This window comes from Hordeum vulgare, chromosome 1H, assembly GCF_904849725.1.
Source record: "Hordeum vulgare subsp. vulgare chromosome 1H, MorexV3_pseudomolecules_assembly, whole genome shotgun sequence".
NCBI classification, from domain to species: Eukaryota; Viridiplantae; Streptophyta; class Magnoliopsida; order Poales; family Poaceae; genus Hordeum; species Hordeum vulgare.
The window spans coordinates 339,205,303-339,213,205 of record NC_058518.1 but is presented as its reverse complement, the minus strand read 5'-3'; positions in this window follow the sequence as shown (position 1 = coordinate 339,213,205).

The window sequence follows — 7,903 nt, the reverse complement described above, 5'->3', positions numbered from 1 at the left end:
CTTCCTCAAAATTTCCCTAGGTCTTCGTGAGCAAGCAAGTTGGATGCACACCCACTAGTTTTCCTCTTGAGATTTCACATACTTATAGCTCTAGTGCATCCTTTGTATGGCAATCCTTACTCATTCACATTGATATCTATTAATGGGCATCTCCATAGCCCTTCGATACGCCGAGTCGATGTGACCATCTCCTCCTTTTTGTCTCACAACCTCCACCACACTCTATTCCACCTATAGTGCTATATCCATGGCTCGCGCTCATGTATTGCGTGATAGTTATAAAAAGTTTGAGAAAGTAAGAGTGCGAAAACAATTACTTGGCCAATACCGGGGTTGTGCATGATTTACATTAGTTGTGTGAGGATGATGGAGCATAGCCAGACTATATGATTTTGTAGGGATAACTTTATTTGGCCTTGTTATTTTGAAAGTTCATGATTACTTTGCTAGTTTGCTTGAAGTATTACTGTTTTCATGTCAATAGCAAACTATTGTTTTGAATCTTACGGATCTGAACATTCATGCCACGTGAAAGAAGTTTCAAAGGACAACTATGCTAGGTAGCAGTCCACATCAAAAATTCATTCTTTATCACTTCCCTACTCGAGGACGAGCAGGAGTTAAGCTTGGGGATGCTTGATACTTCTCCAACGTATCTATAATTTTTGATGATTTCATGCTATTATCTTGTCAAACTTTGGATGATTTGCATGCCTTTTATATATTTTTTGGGACTAACTTATTAACTCAATGCCCAGTGCCAGGTCCTGTTTTTTCCATGTTTTTGACCCCTTTTAGAGGAGATTTTGAAACGGAGTCCAAACGGAAGAAAATCCCCGAAAAGATTTTTTCTGGAACGGAAGAAGATCGGGAAGCTTGGGAGCCAAGGCAGGGGAGCCTCAGGGGCCCCCACAAGCCCCCACCCCACAGCCAGGGGGAGGCCGCGCCATCCAGGCTTGTGAGCCCCCTGAGCGCCCCCTAACCTAGGGGTTGCGCCTATAAATTCCCTAAAAATCCCAAAAAAATCAAGAGACGATCGCAATTACTTTTTCGCCTCCGCAAGCTTCTGTCTCCGCAAGATCCCATCTGGGGCACCTCCTGGTGCCCTGCCGGAGGGGGATTCGAACACGGAGGGCCTCTTCATCAACACCATGACCTCTCCGATGATGCGTGAGTAGTTTACCATAGACCTACGGGTCCATAGCTAGTAACTAGGTGGCTTCTTCTCTCTCTTGGATCTTCAATACAAAGTTCTCCATGATCTTCATGGAGATCTATCCGATGTAATCTTCTTTTGCGGTGTGTTTGTCGAGATCCGATGAATTGTGGATTTATGATCAGATTATCTATGAATCTTATTTGAGTTTCTTCTGATCTCTCTTATGCATGATTTCATATCCTTGTAATTCTCTTCGAGTTGTGGGTTTTGTCTGGCCAACTAGATCTATGATTCTTGCAATGGGAGAAGTGCTTTGTTTTGGGTTCATACCGCGCGGTGACCTCACCCAGTGACAGAAGGGTTAGCGAGGCACGCATCATGTTGTTGCCATCAAGGGTAAAAATATGGGGTTTTCATTATTGGTTTGAGCTTATCCCTCTACATCATGTCATCTTGCTTAAAGTGTTACTCTGTTCGTCATGAACTCAATACACTAGATGCATGCTGGATAGCGGTCGATGTGTGGAGTAATAGTATTAGATGCTGAAAGTATCGGTCTACTTGTCTCTGACGTGATGCCTATATGCATGATCATTGCCTTAGATATCGTCATGACTTTGAGCGGTTCTATCAATTGCTCGACAGTAATTTGTTCACCCACCGTGATACTTGCTATTTTGAGAGAAGCCTCTAGTGAACACTATGGCCCCCAGGGTCTACTCCACACCATATTTTTAGCCTTACACTTTTTACTTCGTTGCACTTTCCGCCTTTAGATCTCACTTTGCAAACAATCTTGAAGGGATTGACAACCCCTTTGAAGCGTTGGGTGCAAGCTTGTTTGTGTTTGCGCACGTACTTTGGACTTGACGAGGCCCTCCTTCTGGATTGATACCTTGGTTCTCAAACTGAAGGAAATACTTACTGCTCCTGTGCTGCATCACCCTTTCCTCTTCAAGGGAAAAACCGATGCAAACCAGAGAAGTAACAAGAAGAATTCCTAAGCGCCAGGGAAGGACTTTTGTTGCCGTAGCAGAGGACATCTGCCGTCACAAAACCACGACAGTTGGCACCCACCATGGGGCTAGCGCACGGTGGAGTTGAGTTCTCGAAGGGAGCCCTATCAGGGTTAGAAAGCTATGCGGTCGGCATCATGACTAAGAGCCGCCACGGGAAGTACTACATCGACAACTCGCTATGGGAATCGGAGGCCGATTCCGTCGAATCTGGCTACCGAGTCCCCTTAGACAAGATCAACATCTTCATCGGCATGATCGGGACGCCTGTTCCTGAGCCGGACACCTCCACCGACATCGTCGAGCCGCCCAGGTACGTCCTCCCCGTTACACGGTAGAACAAGAGTCGCCAGGTTTTCGTCGGTTTTACGCAGGGAGGCGACCCGCAAGACGAAGTGGCGGGCCAAGAGATCACCCCTGTCAATTCCGATGGCGAGTCATCCATGAGCGAGATGGAGTCGATCCACCTTCTTGAGGAAGGGCAGCTCGGGGGGCTGTCGTTGGCAATGGATCCCGAAGTCCTCGAGAGGTCTCGCCGGCAAATCGCCATCTACATGGCAGAGTCAGTCCACCCTCATTAGAATCCAACTGGCAACAACGAGACCGGGGGAACATCCAAGCCCCCAGCGCAAACCATGACAGAACTAGCAGCGGAGATAGCCAGCCTTATGGCAACCACGATTACATCTGAAAATCAGGAGTCGGTCAATGCCGAGGTAACCAAACTGCAGGAGGCGATGGCCAAGGCACAGCGCGACATGGAAGCAGAAGCCGCCAAGATCGAGACACAGCAAGCTGCGGTCGCCGTAGAGAAGGAGCGGCTGAACACCGAAGGCTGGCGGCTCGAGATACAACAGTGCGCGTCTGATGCCGTCTATCAAAGGAGGCACAATGGGTGCGTCCCAGCGACTTACACCCAACTCGCCTTTTTGACACTCCGTGCACCCCTGGGGCGGGTCCTGATCGGCCTTTACGAACCGCCCCGAGAGGAGGAACGGTTCCACCACCCAATCCGCCGCCGGCTCAGCCAATGGACGCCCATGCGACTCGATTCCAGACGCCGCGGGGTCACTTCTCAAATCCCGTCGACAATGTGCTGGCAGCGACCCGCCACCTGGAGTCCCTTCCGATTTACGGAAACACCCCGGCCGAGATAGAAGCTAGAAACTCCATCGAGATGCTGAAAACGGCCGTGGTTCAGCATGCGCAGTATTCCCATAGTCTTGATCGGCTCCACTCCACGCCTCAGGCAAGTCACAATAGAAGTCGCCACGATAACTTCCCCGCAGTAACCAGTGGGCCACGGCGGCTCCCCCAACACGATCCGCTCGGGATGCCCGACACACGAGCCCAGGATATTGTGGATGCAGCGCGAGTCAGGCCTACCCGACTTACATACCATCGCCGCCCGCACCCGTGGACGGTGGGGGCAAACACATTGGAGTATCATGCCTCACGCCAGCTTTGCGCAACGAGCGCATGCCAAAGGACTTCAAAAGGCCCAGGAAGGTTCCCAACTGCTCGCCGGACCTCGAGCATGGGTCATGGATCGAGATCTATGAACTCGCAATGGATATGCTTGACGTAAGCGAGGCGGTCTGCGCTAAATACTTCACTATGATGCTCGAAGGGACGGCACGCACTTGGCTGAAAAACCTGCCGCCCAACTCCATCAACACTTGGGCAGAGCTGAAGGAGCGCTTCATCAAGAACTTCAGAGGGACCTGCAAGCGCCCAATGACTATCGTCGACTTACAGCACTGCATCCAGCGGCCGGATGAGTCGGCCCACCATTGGACCCGGTGGGTTGCGGAAGTTATCCATTCATCGGAAGGCATTTCGGCAGCTCAGGCGGTGTTGATCCTGGAGAAAAATTGCCATTACAAGCCTTTGGTACTGAAGCTATGGAGACTTAAGCGAAAGGTACAGGACATGGGCGAGCTAATGGACGCCCTTACCAGGTACGCTGAGTCGGATGACACCAAGGATCCTGGAGAGGGCGACGATAAAATTGGTGCCGCCCGCAAGGGCGAGTTACAAAAGGGCCAATCGCAGTTTTAGAACCGGGGCAATAACCACAATCGCGGGCATGGCAAGAAGCGGCAACAGGAGGGTCCTACGGAATTCATTGCTAATACTAATACCAGCAACGCAAACCCGCGTTAGAAGAAGCGGTGCTTTAGTGGGAAGAAACCACGTACTACCATGAAATGCTTAAAGGCCCGTACCCGCAGCATGCCATGGCCGAAGGACCGGCGACTCGCTCGTGGGAGAATTGCTACGTGATGCAAGAGTTTCGGGCAGAGGCGCTCAAAAGAAGTCAAGGCGGCGAGCAGGGCCAGCGGCAGGAGCAACCCGGCGCATCCGGATCACGACAGGTCATGTTCGGAGGTTTCCCCAACCAAGGACCATGGGGCGGGTCGCAGCACAATGCCAGCCAATACCAAGTTCCTAACCAATAGTACCGCCCACCGGGAATGTTCCAACAACCCCCCCCCCCCCCGCAAGGAGACCCCAGCGGCAGGAGGATCGGGGCGGTTTCCAAAATAACCCCAAACAGTTGAACAGCGGGCAGTACCACATGTTCACCAGCAACACCTATAAACGGGATCACGAGGTGAAGCATAGAACTTCCGTAGCTGAGCCAGCGCTCCCTCGGTACCTTCACTGGTCAGAGCAACCCATAATGTGGAGCCGGGAAGACCATCCACCACGAGTCGACAACCCTGGCAACTTAGCCCTAGTCATGGCTCCCCAAGTCAGGGGATAAACCCTCTCCAAGGTCCTCATGTACGGGGGCAGCAGCATCAACAACCTATATTTTGACACTTTCTGGCGGATGAACCTCCTAGAGAAGGACCTGATGCCGTCATCCACGGTCTTCCACGGTATTGTCCCTGGTAAGTCAGTGTACCTGATTGGGCGGGTTAAGCTTAATGTGGCTTTTGGCATGGAGCCGAACTACAGGAGCGAGTCCCTCTTGTTCGAGGTAGTCAAGATCAAGAGCCCCTATCATGCGCTGTTTGGATGGCCGGCTTATGCCAAGTTCATGGCCTGCCCATGCTATGTTTATCTCAAGCTCAAGATGCCTGGACCCAAGGGTCCCATCACCGTCCGTGGCGATAGGAAGATAGCCCAAGAGTGTGAAGAAGGAGATGCGGCTTATGTCGAGTCAGCTTGCACGGCCGAGGAGCTCAAGTTTCACCAATCCCATGTCGACCTGGCGGACATGACGCTGCTCAAAAGGCTGACTATAGATTCTTAGCCGCCCCTCAAGTTCAAACCAGCGGACGACACCAAGGTTATCGATTTTACGCCAGGAGACTCCACCAAGCAGTTCACTATTGGGGCGGGTCTTGACCCCAAATAGGAAAGCGCGCTCATCGAATTCATCCGTGAGAATCGGGACATCTTTGCATGGAAACCTTCTGACATGCCGGGTGTACCGAGAGAATTCGCTGAGCACCATCTTAATATTGACCCTAAAGTTAAGCCAGTGCGGCATTACCTTCGCAGGTTTAATGAAGAGCGTCGTAAGGCAATTGGAGAAGAAGTAGCCCGGCTCCTTGCCGCCGGGTTCATCATCGAGGATTTTCACCCAGAATGGTTGGCTAACCCGGTCCTGGTGCTCAAGAAGAACGGCACTTTCCGCGTGTGCATTGATTACACTGACCTTAACAGAGCCTGTCCGAAGGATCCATTCGCCCTTCCCCGCATTGATCAAATTATTGATTCGACGGCAGGTTGCGAATGTCTGTGTTTCTTGGACGCTTATTCGGGATACCACCAGATAAAGATGGCAGTGGTGGATCAGGAGAAGACATCCTTCATAACCCCGTTCGGAGCTTTCTGTTACGTGTCCATGCCGTTTGGGCTCAAGAGCGCGGGGGCGACTTACCAGCGCTGCATGCAAAACTGCTTACACAGCCAGATAGGCCGCAACGTCCACGCTTACGTGGATGACATCGTGGTCAGATCTCACCGCAAGGATTCGCTCTTGGACGATCTCAAAGAAACCTTCGACAACCTGTGTGCTTACCAGATGAGGCTTAACCCCACCAAGTATGTCTTTGGTATCCCTGCAGGGAAGTTATTGGGTTTCTTGGTGTCGGAGCGTGGCATCGAGGCCAACCCGGAGAAGATTGAGGCAATTACTTCACTTGGGAAACCAGCCAACGTTAACCAAGAACAGCGCATGGCGGGTCGAATCTCGGCCTTGAGTCGTTTCATAAGTCGCCTTGGGGAGAAGGCCATCCCTCTCTACCAGCTGCTCAAGAAAACTGATCGTTTCATATGGACAGACGAGGCCAACGAAGCCTTGAAGCGACAATTAGCTAACCCGCGAGTGTTAGCGGCTTCGGCAGACAAGGAACCTATGCTCCTCTACATTGCGGTCAATTCCAAAGCAGTCAGCATGGCAGTAGTTGTTGAGCGAAAGGAAGAAGGAAAAGAATACCCCGTCCAGCGACCGGTGTATTTCATCAGCGAGGTCCTCACCCTCTCCAAACAACGCTACCCACATTGGCAAAAGTTGGTTTTTGGAGTATTCATGGCGAGTCAAAAGTTGAAACATTACTTCCAGGAACACCCGATCATGGTCGTAAGCTCCGGCCCCCTTGGTGACATCATACAGAACCGAGCGGCTACTAGACGGATTGCCAAATGGGCCATCAAGCTTGGACCCCATCACGTGCGGTATATGCCTCGGACAGCTATCAAATATCAAGCACTCGTGGACTTCATCAATGATTGGGCCGAGTTACAAATCCCTGAGGAAAGACCAGACCTTACATATTGGACCATCTATTTTGATGGGTCCAGACAGTTGGAAGGCTCGGGGGCTGGCGTGGTGATAACTTTGCCTCAAGGGGACAAGTTTTGCTATGTCCTCCGACTCATGTTCCCATGTACCAATAATGCAGCAGAATACGAATCTTTGATCCATGGTTTGCGACTCGCCAAGGAGATGAACCTCACACAGGTGAGATGTTTGGGCGATTTAGATCTGGTGGTGCAGTAGGTTTCTGGCACCTGGGATTCACGAGACCCTCTGATGGCGGCTTACAGACGAGCTGTGTCAGATGTGGCGGGTCATTTCAATGGCTATCAAGTGGGTCACATTGACCGACGGCTTCACGAAGCAGCGGACGCTCTTTCCCGCCTTGGTTCGCAGCGTAAGCCGGTTCCTCCCAATGTCTTTCTGGATATATTACATAACCCTTCAGTAAAACTGCCTTTGGAGGAAGATCTAGCGGTACCAGACCCTGAATCTCAACTCGTGGCAGCTCTTCACGCTACTCTAGACTGGGCGATTCCCTACATGGCGTATCTAACCAGAGGTGAGTTACCTACCGACGAGTTGCTAGCTCGCCAAATTGCCCGTCGGTGCAAATCCATGGTCATACACAATGGCGAGTTACACAAACGAAGCACATCAGGGGTATTTCAAAGATGCGTTTCTTCTGAAGAAGGATGTATGATTCTCAATGAGATTCATGCGGGCGACTGTGGTCATCATGCTGGATCCCGATCCTTGGTTTCTAAAGCCTTCAGACATGGGTTTTATTGGTTGACGGCTCACGCAGACGCAGAGGAGATCATTCGCTGATGTGATGGCTACCAAAAGTTTGGACGCCAGATGGATTTACCGGCTCAAGAATTGCGGATGATACCAATCACTTGGCCGTTTGCAGTCTGGGGGCTCGATATGGTCGGTCCCTTCAAAATG